The following is a 20149-nucleotide window of genomic DNA, read 5'->3' on the forward strand; positions in this document are numbered from 1 at the left end:
TGAGGTGCGGATCTCAGCCGTACAAGTTCGCCACCAAGCCTGTGGCAACTTTTAGCCGCAATGCCAAATTCCACGGTTTGTGTCAAACCCTAATTTGGCCACGCCAAAGGCATGCGCAAGTCATGCCATCACCACGGCCACGCCACTGGCCGCCAAACGGAAGGTAGCCGCAATAAACGGCTACCCTTCCTCCTGAGATGCAAAATCTCGGCCGTCGAAGGTCGTCACTGAACCGACAAGCCTCTCTATCTTAACTTGCCGCACATAGCAACATGTTACACGTTTTCCAATGAAAACACTCGAGACATCAAAACATGTCACAAACTGGGGGATGCTCATCAGGGTATTGTTCTGGCGGTTTACAGTGTGCGGCGTGCAATACGCCCGTTACAAGAAAGTGTCACAAGAGTGAGGCGGTTAGTAATAACAAGAAATAAGTGGTGAAACGCATCTTCATTATGGAAACATCAATTCCAGGCGTTACTCGTTACCACTTTTCCGCCACTCAACCGCTTCCACTTCTTACGAGGCCAGGGTACGTTTTATTACGACTTGTATAAATAGGTTTCACCTATTTCCACCAAACAACAAGTTTTGGTCAGGAGAATAACACCACATAAAAAATCACCTGGTAGTTTTCCATTCACCTCACCAGTTCAATTTTCTGATACAAGTCACAAAAACGGCCACACTTCCGGAATCAACTATTCTGGCCTCAACATTTTCTTCGCTTCCCTCCCTAAGACCAACCCTTCTCCTTCACTTTGTGACTGAAGCAAGCCTGGAACGACCATTTCTTGGTTTAGGTCAGGATTGTACATATTGATCTCTCGAATCAAAAGTACTCCCGTGCAGTACATTGTTTTGGGTTTAAATATGTTTCTCACCCGCACTCACACGAAATTACCGAAATCAGCTGAAACGGTTTTCACCCACAAACAATTCTAAACTCTCATTTAAATCATTGAAACATTCTTAGAGGATGTTATATAGTGGTTATTCACACACTATTTTTCATCAAAGCGATTTTCAAGAGATTGAAATAACTAACATGACTTTCGTCACGAGTAAAGATAAACTTGGCCAAAACGAAAACTTACCAACACATATTTCGAGAAATAGATAAGGGAGATAAACTCGGCTCGAAATAGCAAATGTGTATAATCGATGTCTATATAGCAATACGACTTTTCTCTCAAGATAGGAGATAGAGTAGATAGATTTTTGAGTGACGGATAAGTTCAAGTCTCCATATACCTTTTTGTCAATGAAGATCCACCAGTTCCTTGAGTAGTTCTTCGTCTTTGCATGATGAACGCCGTGGAGTCTAGAGCTCAACTATACTTTCATTCCTAGTTTGAGTCTTAGCTATAAGTAGACTAGAAATCAATACTTATAGTTTTGGCAACTAAACTTGACAAACAAGCTTGAGATAGCAACGCTTGCGAGTTCGACCGAGCAGTGCTCTAACAATTTTCCCCTTTGTCAATTTTAGTGACAAAACTATCAATACATATGGAATACAAAATAAATAAACTTTGCAGATTCTCATCCACATGTTTGATCTCCTTGGTTCTTCAACATTACTCGAAATCTTTGTCACTTCCAAGTACTCCAATGATTCCAAAGATATTCAACGCAACATCATCGTTGTTGAAGATCCATAGCCATAACAGTGAGAAAACAAAATCTCTCAATCATTGTTATACAGTGTCAGAGTATTATTACACAACATCAAAGTTCAATTGTATCACAACTTTGACAATGAAAAAGCAGGGGTACAACAACCACACCCAATATTTCGATTAGCAATCTGTATGGACTAACTCCAATATACTTTCAAGAGAATCAACTAGACTCAATCTTAATAAAGTATACCAAGGAGTTATGGTATCTCAATCTCTCGATTTAATTCTTGCTCAAGCAAATAGAAATCTGCGAGTCTAGTTAAATACAAGAGAGACAACTTGGATGGTACCAAAGACCAATATCCAAGTGTCAATCAATGTAAATGAAAAACCAAAGGTTGGATATTATAATTGATTGGACTTAACGCACAACCTGCGATATTTCAATTATATAACAAAATATAATGCGGAAAAGAAATAACACAGACACCAGAAGTTTTGTTAACGAGGAAACCGCAAATGCAGAAAAACCCCGGGACCTAGTCCAGATTGAACACCACACTGTATTAAGCCACTCCAGACACTAGCCTACTACAAACTAACTTCGAACTGGACTGTAGTAGAACCCTAATCAATCTCACACTGATCCAAGGTACATTTGCGCTCCTTACGTCTCTGATCCCAGCAGGATACTACGCACTTGATTCCTTAGATGATCTCACCCACAACTAAGAGTTACTACGACCCAAAGTCGAAGACTTTAGTAAACAAATATGTATCACACAGAAAAGTCTACGATAATAGATAAATCAGTCTCCCACATAAATACCTACGAGTTTTGTTCCGTGTTTTGATAAATCAAGGTGAACAAGAACCAATTGATAACCCAGACTTATATTCCCGAAGAACAGCCTAGTATTATCAATCACCTCACAATAATCTTAATCGACGCGACGAAAGAAGATATTGTGGAATCACAAACGATGAGACGAAGATGTTTGTGACTACTTTTATATCTTACCTATCGGAGATATTAATCTCAAGCCAATCATTACGATTGTACTCAATACGATAGAAACAACAAGATCAGATCACACAACTACAAGAAAGTAATATCAGTCTGTCTTCACAATCCCAATGAATGCTTCAAGTCGTTAACCTATAGGGTCTCGGTAGAAACCTAAGGTTAAAGGAGAATCGACTCTAGCTCATACAAATAGTATCACACATGAGGTGTGGGGATTAGGTTTTCCAGTTGCTAGAGTTTTCCCTTATATGTTCTTTCAAATCAGGGTTTGCAATCAATGTTAGCTTAGTAACAAAGCATTCAATATTCACCATTAGATGAAAACCTGATTAGATTCAAGCTAATATCTTTCAACCGTTAGATCGAAAACTTAGCTTGTTACACACAAATGAAATGCACGTTTTTAGGTTTGTGTAACCGTACCCAAACATGTACATTTGTTGGTTCAACATAGTTAACCAAATGGTTAGCCATATATAGTTGTTATTCACAAATAATTTTTCGTCAAAGCCATTTTCAAGTAATTGAAACATAACATGACTTTCGTCACTAGGCAAAGATGAACTTGGCCAAAGCGAAAGCTTACCAACACATATGTCGAGAAATAGATAAGCGAGATAACCTCGGCTCGAAATAGAAAATGTGTATAATCAAAGTATATATAGCAAAACGACTCTTGTCTCAAGATAGGAGATAGAGTAGATAGACTTTTGAGTGATAGATAAGTTCAAGTCTCCACATACCTTTTAGTCGATGAAGTTCCACCAGTTCCTTGAGTAGTCCTTCGTCTTGTATGATGATTACCATGGAGTTCTTGAGCTCAACTACACTTTCTATCCTAGTCCAAGACTTAGCTATAGTAGACTAGAAATCAAGACTTATAGTTTTGATCACTAACATTGACAAACATGCTTGAGATAACAATGCATGCGAGTTCGACCTAGCAGTGCTCTAACAGACAACAATACTATGGTGATATGTATCACTCCCCCTTAGTCAATACTTCATCTCACATGAAAACCACTCCCCCTTACATAATGATCCGAAAACCATATGTCTTTGTAGTGTGAACTACACATTAATTCTCCCCCTTTTTGTCAATAAAATTGGCAAAGGTAAGAAAACTAGTGGGATCCTAATGAAATTTCCATAGAGACATTTCATGACCAAAAGAAAATACATATCAACTTTTTAGATACAATCATATAGTCGAAACTAAATGCATTCATCAAGGAGTTTATAAAGATACAAGATAACTCCTATAATATTCCACAGCCGCACTCCCCACAAAGATTTGGCAATCGAGCACAAGTTCAGTTAAGAACTCTCCCCCATAAAATGTCATTCCCGAAAGAACAACAAGAGTGACCTTACTTTCACAAGAAAAGAAGGATTTCTTTGGACATTAACAAATTACATAAGAATATGAATTTATATCCAAAACTCTCAATTAAACTAACCACAAGAGAACCTATGATTAATTTAATCGGAAATGCTCATATAAGAGAACTTACGGAGCCACACAATATTTACATAAAAAATATGGATCAGGAAAGATCAATACTGAGGAATAAACAAAGATTCATTCTATTCTTCATCATCATTTTCACAATGACATATAATAGACTTAATCTTTGTAAACAAAAGCCCATCCTATCTTTTATCAATAATAACGACATAATAGGCTTATCTTTTGTTTGCCAAAAGTTCATTTAATCTTTTATCAATACTTGCATATCAACATATGAAGGACTTAACTTTTGACCACGTATGGGACAATCATAGTTCATAGACGCAAATACATATCCCATAAAAAATTGCAATATATGAAACCATAAAGATTAATACTGCAAAATCATCTTCCAAACAAACTTTAGAATTTAAATAAATAACTCTAAAAACATTGCAAGATGGAAACGTTGGACATAGCTATGTGTAATCACAATAATGGCTATTCCAAAACCTAGTTATCCTTCTTAAAAACACAAGAATAAATTCTCATAAGAAGTTTCCTAGACATTGATACCTCTGAAAAATTCTTTATCGTCCCCGAACTCCTTGTCGTCAACAACCATGGGAATATATGGTTCGTGAAGAAAGGAGTCAATTCCATCAAACCTTCTAGGCTGAAGATTTTGAACCAGGGCCTTCTGAATTTCAAGAGTTCTCATAACAAAAGCGTTTATTTGTTGAATCTCCTTTCTTGTTTCCTTCAACTCTTCAAGAACATCAGAAAACTTCTGAGAATTGGAGGGAACAACCCTTGGACTCCTCACATTCCTTCTTTTTCTTTTCAAAGTTGGAGGTATCGAAGATTTTTATTTTTCCTTCATGATTGATGGCTTAAAAATCATATTAATATCTTTTCCATCAGAAGACATGATGCTTGGAGTATCCATATGCGTACGGGTTTGTGAGAAGAAATCACAAAATATCAACAAGCAGTCTTAGACAGAGAGTTTCCAACGGAAAGGTCAATTTTTTCTTCCAGATTGGTTGAGTTCTCTTCTGAAAGAATATCAATATTGATGTATGTATTGCTACAATTATCAAAATCAATATTTTCACAAAGAAGCGCAATACTTGATTTTTCGTCTTCTTTAGAATCATAGTTGTCAAACATTTCATCAAGAGTTGCAGCTAGACCTTTGTTCCTAGTGTATTTTTTTCCGATTTGGACACTCATTTGCAAAATGACCAAAACCTTTACACTTAAAGCACCGAGGCATATCCTCATCATCAGTTTTATCGTTATCACTGTTTTTAGGAGGAACATGATTATGAAGCTTAACTGATGACCTGGATTTATCTCTGGAAAACCGTTTACTTCTCTTCAAAAAAAGATCCCTAAACTGTCTTGTGATCATCGAGACTGACTTGTCAAGATCTTCATCTGATGAATCAGCCTCAGAAAGATCATCTTCAGAGATGCAGATACCTTTACTTTTATCAAGTAATTTGGTGTTCTTTTGTGCTTTGAAAGCAACATCCTTTCCAGATTTGGATGTATGCTCATGATCAAAGATCTTTAACTTCCCAACCAGAGTATTTATGGAAAGCGTTGCGAGATTATTTCCTTCAACGATGGCATGCTTCTTAGAATCGTATCTACATGGTAGCGATCTGAGAATTTTCATCACAATGTCCTTTTCAGGAATAGTCTTACCCAATGCAAAGGATGCATTAACAATTTTAGACACTTTGTGATTAAACTCATCAAATGATTCTTCATCCGCCATACAAAGGTTTTCCCAATCAGAATTTAGGTTTTGAAGCCTAGCTTTTTTTCACAGGTATTCCCTTCAAATACGGTTTCTTTGATATCCCAGGCTTCTTTAGACTTTGTGCAAGTAGTCACATGATGCTGAAGATATGGGTAATGGCATGTATGATAACATTTAAGCCGTCAGAATTTTGCTTTGCGGCAAGGATTTCTTCTGGACTATATCTACCAATATCCTTGGGTATAGACACATCGCCTTCTGTATCAATCGGAGGAGTATAGCCATTAACAACACGTACCCATGTTTGAAAATCACGAGCTTGAAGAAAAGCACGCATAGAAATTTTTCACCACAAGTAGTTTGAGCCATCGAAGACTGGTGGTACGTTTATGAAGATAAAATTTATGTCCATAGAGTCAGATTGATACAAACACAGACTTATAAGGTCTTTAAACATGTTTGCGTGCTCTGATACCAATTGAAAAAGTGGGGGTCTAACAACCTCACCCAATATTTCTCTTAGCAATCTGTATGGACTAACTCCAGTATACTTTTAAGAGAATCAACTATACAGTCAGACTCAATCTTAGTAAAAAGTATATCAAAGAGTTATATCTCAAATTCTCGATTCAATCCCAACTTAAGCAAATAGAAATCTGCGAGTCTAATTGAATACAAGATAAATAACTTGAACGGTACTAAAGACCATTGTTCAAGGATCAATCAATTTCACTCAACAACCAAAGGTTGGATTTACCAATTGATCGATTCAACACACAACCTGTGATATTTTAATTATATAACAAAATATAATACATAAAAGAAATAACACAGGACACCAGAAGTTTTGTTAACGAGGAAACTGAAAATGCAGAAAAATAATGTATTAAGCCGCTACATACACTAGCCTACTATAAACTAATTTCGGTCTGGATTGTAGTTGAACCCCAATCAACCTTACCCTGATCCAAGGTACAGTTGCGCTCCTTACGTCTCTGATCCCAGCATGATACTACGCACTTGATTCTCTTAGGTGATCTCACCCACAACTAAGAGTTGTTACGACCCAAAGTCGAAGACTTAATAAACAAATCTGTATCACACAGAAAAGTATACAATAATAGATAAATCTGTCTCCCACAAAAATACGTACGAGTTTTGTTCCTTTTTTTGATAAATCAAGGTGAACAGGAACCAATTGATGTACCAGACTCATATTCCCGAAGAACAGCATAGAAATATCAATCACCTCACAATAATCTTAATCGACTAGCGAAACAAGATATAGTGGAATTACAAACGATGAGATGAAGATGTTTGTGACTACTTTTCTATCTTTCCTATCGGAGAAATTAATCTCAAGCCAATCTTACGATTGTACTCAATCACGATAAAAACAACAAGATCAGATCACGCAACTACAGTGAAAATAGTTTGGCCTTGCTTCACAATCCCAATGAAGTCTTCAAGTCGTTAACCTACAGGGTTTCGATAGAAACCTAAGGTTAAAGGAGAATCGACTCTAGCTTATACAACCAGTATCACACCGGAGATGTGGGGATTAGGTTTCCCAATTGCTAGAGTTCTCTTTTATATAGTCTTCAAATTAGGGTTTGCAATCAATGCTACCTTGGTAACAAAGCATTCAATACTCATCGTTAGATGAAAACCTGACTAGATTCAAGCTAATATTTTTCAACCGTTAGATCGAACTTAGCTTGTTATACACAAATGAAATGTTATTTCATTTAGGTTTGAGTAACCATACCTAAACGTGTACACCTAGTTGGTTCAACAATATTTAACCAATGGTTAGCCATATGAGCACTTTCATATCAACCTTATTCATCTTCACCACAACTAGTTCAAATGAATCAAATGAACTAGTTAGAGACTTGTTCATTTGATTAGATGTCATAGAAGTATACAAGACACAATCGAAGCAAAAACAGTTTTGATTCACTCGAATCGATTCATGAACATTATAGCCACGGTTTGCAAAGATTGCATTCCTTAATTTATAAATGTCACGAATTAAACTGTTTTTAGAAAATAACCCACTTAAGTACGCATACGGGTACGCATATTTAAGTACCCGGACTGAGCTTGTTTTTAGTTCACAAACTCTAGCAGAAATTCACGGGATGTGAACTTCCGATAGCACGCGTACGGGTACGCGGACTTAGCTCCGGTCATCCTGAACAACCAAAGTACGCATACTTTGGTTCAAGTATTTTGGACTTACATAAGTATGAGTTCACATACAATGTTTATATCCAAACATGGTTATATATTCTAAACTCTCATTTCAATCATTGAAAAATTCTTAGAGGATGTTATATAGTGGTTACTCACACACTATTTTTCATCAAAGCGATTTTCAAGAGATTGAAATAACTAACATGACTTTCGTCACGAGTAAAGATGAACTTGGCCAAACCGAAAGCTTACCAACACATATTTCGAGAAATAGATAAGCGAGATAAACTCGGCTCGAAATAACAAATGTGTATAATCGAAGTCTATATAGCAATACGACTTTTATCTCAAGATAGGAGATAGAGTAGATTGACTTTTGAGTGATAGATAAGTTCAAGTCACCACATACCTTTTTGTCGATGAAGATCCACCAGTTCCTTGAGTAGTTCTTCGTCTTTGCATGATGAACGTCGTGGAGTCTAGAGCTCAACTACACTTTCTATCCTAGTCCGAAACTTAGCTATAAGTAGACTAGAAATCAAGACTTATAGTTTTGGCAACTAAACTTGAAAAACAAGCTTGAGATAGCAACGCTTGCGAGTTCGACCGAGCAGTGCTCTAACACATATCATGTTGAGTCTTTCAAGCCTTCCAACATTTAGATCTAAAAATTTCAATAATAAATTCACATTAACAATATATTTCTTCATATTAACAATATATTTCTTCTCTCATAACAACCGTATCAACCAACTTTCACGTCAATTGAAAAATGCTAATCAAAGACGAACAATGGGTTCTTTCCAATCCATCAACGAAGCTGCAGAAGAATGGAATTTTGGAATAATATGCAAGCTTATGGAGAAAGATAACATAAAGATGAAAAATATAAGGGAAAGGATCAACTTACTTTGGAAGAGGTATCGTAATAAAGAGATATCTTGATTATTTGACCGATAATGATCCCACATAGATCAGCTTGTGAATTACCTTTAAACAGAAAGTATACAAGTTCTGCAAACTCCTTATTTCCAAACTGACTTATCTCTTGTTCTTGCAAATAGATAAGAATCATGGGGGATAATCTCATGCTTGTGAGATTGAATAATGAAGCAGATGGTCCTTTCTTAACTGATGGTATCTTATTTGCAAAAATACTATTCTCACATCCCTCTGAAGGATTATGTCTTTAAACACCAAAAATTCTAGGTACAATTCAAATATCTGAAACTCAGGCACACGAATGTATGAATCATTGATGAAGCTATCAGCTTCATTGGAAGGAAACTTGAAATTTTCTGAAAAACTACAAACCCAGATACGACAATACAGTGAAATCATCTGTTGTGATAGAACTCAAAAAACCTCTCCATAGAAGTGGATGGTGGAAAACTATATCTGGTGAGAATGTTTGGATCAGAGACCATTGGGATCTTCGACCAGAGAATATTTTTCCTAAGTGTTTTGTAATTGATCATCTGGAAGATAGTTGTGCTCATACAACTTATCTTCTTTATCCAGATAGCTTGTCAGTAGCTAAATATGATGCTCTCATCAGAGAGGAGGTTCATGTTTATGAAGGAAACGATGAACGTAGTTTGATCAATTCAATGGAAGAAGATATGGCTGATGAGGATGCAAATGAAGGTCAAAAGGACGTTAAAAGAATGGGAAACTCTCCACTTAACCAAGAACTGTTAGAGCATAGCTCGGACGACCTCGCATGCGTTGCTATATCAAGCATGTTTGTCAATGTTAGTGATCAAAACTATGAGTCTTGATTTCTAGTCTATTATAGATAAGTCTCGGACTAGGATAGAAAAGTGTAGTTGAGCTCAAGGACTTCATGGAGATTCATCATACAACGACGAAGATCTACTCAAGGAACCCTGGAACTTCATCAACAAAAAGGTATATGGAGACTTGAACTTATATATCACTCAAAAGTCTATCTATTCTATCTCCTACTTCTTATGAGACAAAAAGTCGTATGCTATATAGACTGGATCATACACATTTGACATTTCGAGCTGAGTATTCACTCTTATCTTTTTCTCGAAATCGTGTGTTGGTAAAGCATTTCGATTTGATCAAGTTTATCTTCACCTAGTGACGAAAGTCATGAAAAGTTTCAATTACTTTGAGAATTGCTCTGACGTGAAACAGTCTGTGAATAACGGCTATATAACGTCCTCTGAGAATGTCTCAATGATTGCAATGAGAGTTTAGATTACATAACCATGTATTCCTTAATCTGAAGTTTTCAAACTTTGTTGATTGAGAGAAACCGGAGGAATTGGCTTTTCCAAGTCCGCGAACTCAGTCCGCGAACTGACGGAAGTTCTCTTGCCGAGAATTTTTGCTGGGATTTCCAAAAAACTCGTTTGCATGTTTAGTCCGCGAACTCAGTTCGCGAACCTAGTCCGCGAACTGGCGGAAGTCTCTTTGCCGAGATTTTCTGCTGAGTTTGGAAAACTCTGCCGGTTGCCTTAAGTCCGCGAACTTGTTTGTAAGCTTAGGTGGTTACGATCTAAAGATGTGCTATGAACATGAAGCTTAAATTACTAAGGAATGCTTTATGAAAACCGTGGCTATAAAATTCACGAGCCGATTCAATCGAATCGAATCATCTTTGTTTCAATTGTGTCTTGTGTAGTTACGTAAGATCTCATAGCAATTGAACAACTCTCTAACCAGTTCATTTGAGTCAATTGAACTAGTTATGGTGTATAAGAACTAGGTTAATATGAATTGCTCATATGGTTAACCTTTTGGGTTACTATGTTGAACCAACGTACACGTACACGTTTGGGCATGGTTTTCACAAACCCAGTGAACGTCTACCCAAGTGTGTGTGACAAGCTAAGTTTTCAATCTAACGGTTAAGAAACATTAGCTTGAATCTAAATCAGGTTTTCATCTAACGATGAATATGGATTGCTTTGTAACTAAGTCAAAACCCTGATTTGAAGGCTATATAAAGGAGAGATCTAGCATTGTGCAAAACTAATCCCCACACGTCTGTGTGATACTAGTGCGCTCGCTAGAGTCGATTCTCCTTTAACCTTTGGTTTTCTTCTCTAAAACCAGGTTAACGACTTAAAGACTTCATTGGGATTGTTAAGCCAGACCGATACTACTTTTATCGTAGTTGTGTGATCTGATCTTGCATCTTCTATCGTACGAGTACAATCTATTGATTGGCTTGAGATCGTGAGAGTTCTACGATAGGCAAGATAAAGAAGTCACAAACATCTTCGTCTCACTGTTTGTGATTCCTCGACAAACCGCCTGTGTAGTCAAGAAGGATCGTTGAGAGGTGATTGATTAATATAGGATGTTCTTCGGGAATATAAGACCGGATTATCAATTGGTTCCTGTTCACTTTGATTTTATATCTTAAGACGGAACAAAAACCTAGGGTTTTTCTGTGGGAGATAGATTTATCCTTTGATAGACTTTTCTGTGTGAGACATATTTGTTTATTATCAAGTCTGCAATTTTGGGTTGCAGCAACTCTTAGTTGTGGGTGAGATCAGCTAAGGGAATCAAGTGCGCAGTATCATGCTGGGATCAGAGGCGTAGGAGTACAACTGTACCTTGAATTAGCGGGAGACTTATTGGGGTTCAACTATAGTCCAGTCCGAAGTTAGCTTGTAGTAGGCTAGTGTCTGTAGCGGCTTAATACAGTGTGTATTCAATCTGGACTAGGTCCCGGGGTTTTTCTGCATTTGCGGTTTCCTCATTAACAAAACTTCTGGTGTCTGTGTTATTTCTTTTACGCATTATATTTTATATAATTGAAATAATACAGGTTGTGCGTTAAGATCATCAATTGGAAATCCAACCTTTGGTTGTTGATTGATATTGATTGATCCTTGGATATTGGTCTTTGGTACCGTCCAAGTTATTCCTTGTATTTGATAAAGACTCGCTATTGTTTTAGCTTGAGTAAAAATCAAATCAAGAGAGAGATATTAACTCCTTGAGATACTTTAATCTAGATTGAGTCTGAATGTCTAGTTGATTCTCTAGCAAATTATTTCGGAGTTAGTCCATACAGATTGCTAAGCGAAATATTGGTTGGTGTTGTTAGACCCCCGCTTTTTTAATTGGTATCAGAGCAGACAAACACGTTTAAGACCTAACAAGTCTGTGTTTTTAGCGATCTGACTCTATGGACAAGAGTACTATCTCTGATAAACGTGTCACCAATAATTAAAAATTCTATCTCGTCTAAATCTATTAAAGTGAAAAGTTCAATCTCGAATATAGATAAACCTTGTGGTTCAACGAGACAGACAAACAATGGCATGAGTGTTCATGATTACCCTTCGAAAGAGACCTTCTCTTCTAATGAATGGGATACAGCTGAAGAGAGTAAATTGGTTTTAAATCTTGTTAGAATACAAGCTGTTAGAATGAATCAGTTAAAACACCATGTCAATACTCTTCTTGTATTATAAGAGATTGCAAAGTCCATGGCAACGCTGAAGATCAGTCTTCATGCTTGACTTTTGAGGCCAGCCTCGAAAATGATGCCTTGGATATTGAACGCTGCTTGAGTAAACTCTCCATTCAAGGATGTTAAAACCAATCTAATGTACCAAGAACTTCTGATGCTTTACATTCAGAAGTAAATACAGATGTTCCTAATGTTTCTTTCAATCATGAACTTGGGACATTCTGTAAAAGAGACAACTCTTCTGACGGTAGTATTAAGACTACATACTCCAATCATTCTTATGATCAAAAGGTATGTCTTGTCTGTGAGACCAAGTATTCTGTTAGACATAAGAGAAACTCCAAGTTGAATAAAGACTCTTTAGTTCAACTTCAACACACCATAGATTTGATTCTCAAAGGTGTGACTGACATTCGTATGATTGAACCAATTGGTTTTCGTACCTATCCTGTGTATGCAACCAGGAAAGTTAGTACTGTGAGTTCCTCCAATGTTCAAGGGCAGAATAGACGTCTTAATAAACATCATCCTAAGGAAGTTCAATGCTTTGTCTCTAAATGCAACATTGTTCCTGTTGCAAAGATCATTCCAGAATAAAGGAAAATTGATAAGATAAGAGAGGATATTAAAGAAATAATTGTAAGATACAAAGAGCTTGTCAACAGATTATCTTCTTCCTCATGTCAAGGCACTTCTGGTAAGAACTTTAACTATGTCTCTTTCTTTGACGACAGTAAATTTTATGATAATTTCTCATGTCAAACAGGATCCCTCTCTAAGACTAAGAGGAAAAACAAACTTAACCAAATACATAAACCTCGTAATGAGCCTGTGGCTTGTACTTGTGCTAATTAATCACAAGGTTCGAGAACTTATTCATATAAAATCATGTTGAGTAAGTTGTGTTAAAAACAAGTATACTTGTTCTTGCATCTGTTATGTTAAGCTATTTTCTTATCATCCATAGCTAAACTTGTGTTGACAGATTCGCTAAGATCAAGTATTGGTTAAGTCAAAAGAAAATGTTGCATACTGTCTTAAAATTTGTTTTTAGGACCTGTTTTTCAAATATTTGAAGGACTTTATTTCTTCGGTATTTGTTGTACTCGAACGGATTCCGTTCTGGCCCGAGTCAACAATTTATTTGAAACCCTAAATTGTTGTCCCCAAGGATAAAATATCCAACCTCTTAGGGTTACAAGTCACGTACGTGTACCTCTGGTGGTTTTTGGATTTTCAAAGAATGTCTTCCTCCTCTTCTTGCTATGGTGGTTTCGGAAAAGGATTTCTTGACAGAAGTGTTGAGGTTGATTCCAGGAGGAAGAGAACACTTGTAGATGAAGATCATCCCAATGCTTCATGCTTCTTTGCTTATTCTCATGAAGATGTTGAGAAGGATGATATGATCTCTGATGAAGTCGTTCATGACTTTCTTAAGTACTTTGAGGAAGCAAAACAACAGCTTGTTGATACTTTAAAAGGTCTTGATAAGGTGAAAACTGAGTTGGAAAAGGTTGTGTCTGACCTTGGTCTCATAAAATCTTAAATCAATGACCTTCGTAAAGAGAATCATCTCTCTAATGAAGCAGAGAAGGTTGGCGTTCACAAGCTCGAAGACTCCATGTCTTGTGAGGATCCTGTACTGCCCATATCCATATTCCCTGTCAAGAAAACGATGGAGTCTGATTCTCTCTAGCTTGTCTTTTTGTTTCCTAGTATGTCTTCTTTTTGGATTAGTTGGAAGAATAACTAGAGCTTGAATAGCGACGATTGTGACTACACATAACTATTTTTTTTTTCATCTTCTTATGTTATTTTTTAGGTTTATTGGTTTTAAATTTTAAAAATATTTGGAAGATGATAATTATTGCAGTATTAATCTGTTTTGAAGTATTGCAATATCTTTATGGGATATGTATTGTTTGCGTCCGTGAACTTTAAGGTCCCATATTGTGTCAAAAGTAAAGTCGTTCATAAATTGATATTCGTATTGATGAAAGGACGAATGGACTTTTGACAATTACAAAACTAATGCCTATGCAGTCATTTATTTGATGGAAAATAGGATGAAACCTTTTGTTTGACAAGGATAAAGTCTATTGTGTCGTTATGCAAATAGTGATGGAAAATAGAATAAACCCTTGTATGTTTTCCACGGTATTGATCTTCATTGATCCATTTTGTTATGTTTTACCGTTAAGGCTCCATTGTGTATCTTATGTTGAGCACCTTACAACTATGTCGATTATTATTGTCCTTGTTGGTTGTTCCATGAGATGCTATATGTTGAGCATTCTTGAACTAAATTAATCATCTTGATTGGTTATTTAGTTTTTTGCTCCGAAAGTCTTCTTTTGTCGAGCAAAATATTTTGACAATTAAATTGATTGCTTCGGTGATTAGTTTGGTTGTGTATTCCAATTATATTAATTATAGGTTCTCTTGTAATTAATCTAGTTGAGTTTTTTCATATATTCCACAAGTTCTTGTGTTGAGTATATGAACAGATATACTAATCATGTTCTATTGGTTGATGTAGTCATATATTCTGTAAGTTTTTCCTTATGTTGAGTATTTGAACGATTAAGGTAGTCATCTCCGTGAGTTTTCTTATGTTGAGCACAATCAATTAAATTGATCACTTTTGTGGTTTGATTTAGTTGCGTATTCAGATTAAATTAATCATGGTTTTACTTGTGATTAATTTGGTTGAGTTTTGGATATAGAAAATCATTTCCATGGTTTTTGGTGTCCAATTAAAAAAATCCTTCTTTTCTTTCGAAATTAAGGTCGCTCTTGTTGTTCTTTCGGGAATGACATCAAATGGGGGAGAGTTCTTTTGAACTTGTGCTTAATGGTAATATCTTGCGGGGTGTGCGGCTGTGGAATTTTATAGGGGTTATCTTATATGTTAAAACTCCTTGATGAATGCATTTAGCTTCGGCTTTATGATTGCATCTAAATTAAGTTGGTATGTATTTTTTCTTTTAGTCTATGAAATGTCTCTTGTGGAAATTTCATTATGATCCCGTTATTTTACCTTTGCCAATTTTATTGACAAAAAGGGGGAGAAATAATGTAGTTCACACTACAAATACATATGGTTTTCGGATCATTGTGTAAGGAGGAGTGGTTTCCATGATCGAGATGGAGTATTGACTAAGGGGGAGTGATACATATCACCATAGTATTGTTGTTAAAGTCGTGATACAATTGGACTTTGATGTTACATAATGATACTATGGCATTGTATAATAATGATCGAGAATCTCGATTTCTCTCATTGTTATAGCTACGGATCTTCAACAACGATGGTGCTAAACTTACAACCTTTGGGATCATTGGAGTACTTGGAAGGACGAAGATTTCAAGGAACGTTGAAGATTAGACTATGGAATAGGAGCCACTAAAGTTTATCTTTTTTTTATTCCATATGTATTAATAGTTTTGTCATTAAAATTGACAAAGGGGGAGATTGTTAGAGCATAGCTCGGTCTACCTCGCATGCGTTGCTATATCAAGCATGTTTGTCAATGTTAGTGATCAAAACTATGAGTCTTGATTTCTAGTCTATTATACCTAAGTCTCGGACTAGGATAGAAAAGTATAGTTGAGCTCAAGGACTTCATGGAGATTCATCATACAATGACGAAGATCTACTCAAGGAACCGTGGAACTTCATCAACAAAAATATATGTGGAGACTTGAACTTATCTATCACTCAAAAGTCTATCTATTCTATCTCCTACTTCTTATGAGACAAAAATTCGTATGCTGTACAGACTGGATCATACACATTTGACATTTCGAGCTGAGTATTCACTCTTATCTTTTTCTCGAAATCGTGCGTTGGTAAAGCGTTTCGCTTTGATCAAGTTTATCTTCACCTAGTGACGAAAGTCATGAAAAGTTTCAATTACTTTGAGAATTGCTCTGACGTGAAACGGTCTGTGAATAACGGCTATATAACGTCCTCTGAGAATGTCTCAGTGATTGGAATGAGAGTTTAGATTACATAACCATGTATTCCTTAATCCGAAGTTTTCAAACTTTGTTGATTGAGAGAAACCGGAGGAATTATCTTTGCCAAGTCCGCAAACTCAGTTTGAGAACTCAGTCCACGAACTGACAGAAGTTCTCTTGCCGAGAATTTCTGCTGGGATTTCCCAAAAACTCGTTTGCGTGTTTAGTCCGCAAACTCAGTCCGCGAACTGGCGGAAGTCTCTTTGCCGAGATTTTATGCTGAGTTTGGAAAACTCCGCAGGTTGCCTTAAGTCCGCGAACTTGTTTGTGTTTAAGTGGTTATGATATAAATATGTGCTATGAACATGAAACTTAAATTACTAAGGAATGCTTTATGCAAACCGTGGCTATAAAGTTCATGAGCCGATTCAATAGAATCGAATCATCTTTGTTTCAATTGTGTCTTGTGTAGTTACATAAGATCTCATAGCAATTGAACAACTCTCTAACTAGTTCATTTAAGTCAATTGAACTAGTTATGGTGTAGAAGAACTAGGTTAATATGAATTGCTCATATGGTTAACCTTTTGGGTTACTATGTTGAACAAACGTACACGTACACGTTTGGGCATAGTTTTCACAAACCTAGTAAACGTCTACCCAAGTGTGTGTGACAAGCTAAGTTTTCGATCTAACGGTTGAGAAATATTAGATTGAATCTAAATCAGGTTTTCATCTAACGGTGAATATGGATTGCTTTGTAACTAAGGCAAAACCCTGATTTGAAGGCTATATAAAGGAGACATCTAGCATTGTGCAAAACTAATCCCCACACGTCTGTGTGATACTAGTGCGCTCGCTAGAATCGATTCTCCTTTAACCTTTGGTTTTCTTCTCTAAAACTAGGTTAACGACTTAAATACTTCATTGGGATTGTGAAGCCAGACCGATACTAATTTTATCGTAGTTGTGTGATCTGATCTTGCATCTTCTATCGTACGAGTACAATCTATTGATTGGCTTGAGATCGTGAGAGTTCTCCGATAGGCAAGATAAAGAAGTCACAAACATCTTCGTCTCACTGTTTGTGATTCCTCGACAAACCGCTTGTGTAGTCAAGAAGGATTGTTGATTAATATTTTTTCTGTGGTTGTAGTAATGAAGGTTCAAACTCTCGGATTTGTGAAGGATAATTTTTTTTAGACTTAATAAAAAAATATAAATATATACAATAAAATATTAACAATGGTGAGAGTTACTGGGGCTTAGGATTCGGCCAAATTCATTTCTTAAATGGTTCAGAAATTAATTTTAGGCAATTATAATTCAAAACAAAATGAATATTAACTCTATTCTTTTCCAAAGTAGATTTTATAAAATATTACTTGTATTTCTTAAGCATGGCATATCAAAAATCCCTAGGACTAAGCATAAACCATCAAATGAAATCACAAATAATTAATTAAAATCTTAATTCAATTAAAATTGGTGCAAAAAGTAAATATAAAATTAAACAAAATTACCACATAGATGAATTAAGGCTTCCTCCATTGCCCCGGTGTTGGGGTTTAGCTACTCATATTAATCATATCTCAAAATACATGTATAAAGCTCAAAAGTTGATTAAAGGGAGTAAAACAATTGAGCGGAAAAATTGCAACAGAAATAACTGTTGCAAAGGCGCTGTTCAACTGTTACAAGAAGAACGATACAAATGTTATGCTGTTGCAAGACCAAACTACGACCCACTACTCAGCGCCGTAAACAATGTTGGAGAACGACTGTCTATGCAAGTCCGTTCTTCGTGTTCTTGGCCTTCATCAATGGCAGCAACAGCAGAAACTCAACTCGTGATTTCTGCTTCCTGCGCTCTCCTCTCTACTCCCAACTCTCGACAACCCCTCTACTCGACCCAAAGAACCTTTATATACTCACATGCATCATCAAATCCCCCGCAATAACTCGTGAAAATCCTTCTTTACTCGGAATATTTTTTTTCTTCTTATTTCGGAGAATAATTTCCAAAAATAACTTCTTCACGCTCCAAATCTCTTCCAACACGCTCCAAATCATGTTGTAATCACCCAGAGTGTTGTTGGAGCCATCAAACTCGATCGAAACACGTCCATAACTCTCCAAAACTCGTGTTTTTCTCCTCCCTGTACGTGTGTCTCTGTTTTGAGTTCGTGGCTTCCCTAGCCAATTCTAGCCAAATTCGATCGGACCCGACACCCAAAATATCTTCCTTAGGCTTAATCACATCTTCCTGCCAAGTCTCAGCCATTTAATCTCCCTATATAACGTTAAAAAATTCGATCAAACTTCTGCCAGTTCTCATGCATGTTTTCCCGCCAAAATTCAGTTTTTGAAATGAAGAAGATGGTGTCCCCCTATCCAAACTGGGGGTGCGAATAGCAATTGGGGTGGAAATAGTAATTTTTCAGGATTCCTCCGGCACATTTCTGGGACGCTTCTGGTGCATTTCTGGGGTGCTTTAGTAATTTTCTCTGGGGTGTAAAACACTGCTTTTTGAGTCCATTTCGCCGCAAGGGCTTATTTCTCTAAAACTTCCTACAAAGACATAAAATAACACAATAAGTACAAAAACGGGCACTAACAGTATATACAAATGAGATATATTAGACACATAAATGCGTCTATCAAATACCCCCAAACTTATTATTTGCTAGTCCCGAGCAAATCAAAACTACAAAATAAAATCCTAACTCACTTTCGCAGGCATCGTCGATTGCATTTAACATATGCAATAAGCCTTTAAGCCCCTAGGTGGCCCTAGTGGCCGAGTTATAGTCTCAAAACTTAATAATTGACACATTTGAAATTTATATGTTCCCACAATTGGTAGAAAAGTTTTTGGTGAGAAAACAAAGTCAATCTTGGTATTATTTCCTGGGCTAACCTCATCAACCAGAGGATGGGTTTCTAACAGTTGAGACTCGTGTTGAATATTATTAAGTTCGGGAAAACGAGTATGAAGATAGTCTTGTAAGATGGTTGAGGCATTGATGTCAAGTCCCACATGAGGGATTTTTGTTAAAGAACATGGAGAATGATAATCACCCCCAAACTTAGAGTTTTCAGCGTCTCTAGGTAGACTGGTCATAATCTCCCTAATTTCTAGGTCATCAGATTCCTGAAAGTGCGCGATTGATTTTTCTAAGTCAGGTTCATCCTCGCTAAGCTCTACGAGTTCATCTAAAACTATTGTTTCTAAATCGTTTGACTCGAAAACAGTACTCTCAAGATAAACTGATTCCTCTAAACCATCATCGGTTTCGTAATCATCGTCTAAAACGGGGGTATTTCTAGTCAAATCCTCGTCCTTTTGAAAGGTAAATAATTATTAAAATTATTTGGATTTGAACTAGAAATATCATTATAATCATTATCACCATCCTCCTCATCATCATCATCACAATATAATTTTTGATATTCACGAATTCTCAAGTTTTGTTCCCAACTACATGGTCTATGTTTATAATATTTCTCATAGATCGTTAGAGGTGATTCCTCAATAAAAGTTGGAGTATACATATATCGCTGCCCACGCATATATTCACCAAGAGTCATTTCTGAAGACGTCTCTTGATAACGAGAATTTCTAGACATATATTCTCGTAAC

Source organism: Papaver somniferum, chromosome 1, assembly GCF_003573695.1.
Source record: "Papaver somniferum cultivar HN1 chromosome 1, ASM357369v1, whole genome shotgun sequence".
NCBI classification, from domain to species: domain Eukaryota; kingdom Viridiplantae; phylum Streptophyta; class Magnoliopsida; order Ranunculales; family Papaveraceae; genus Papaver; species Papaver somniferum.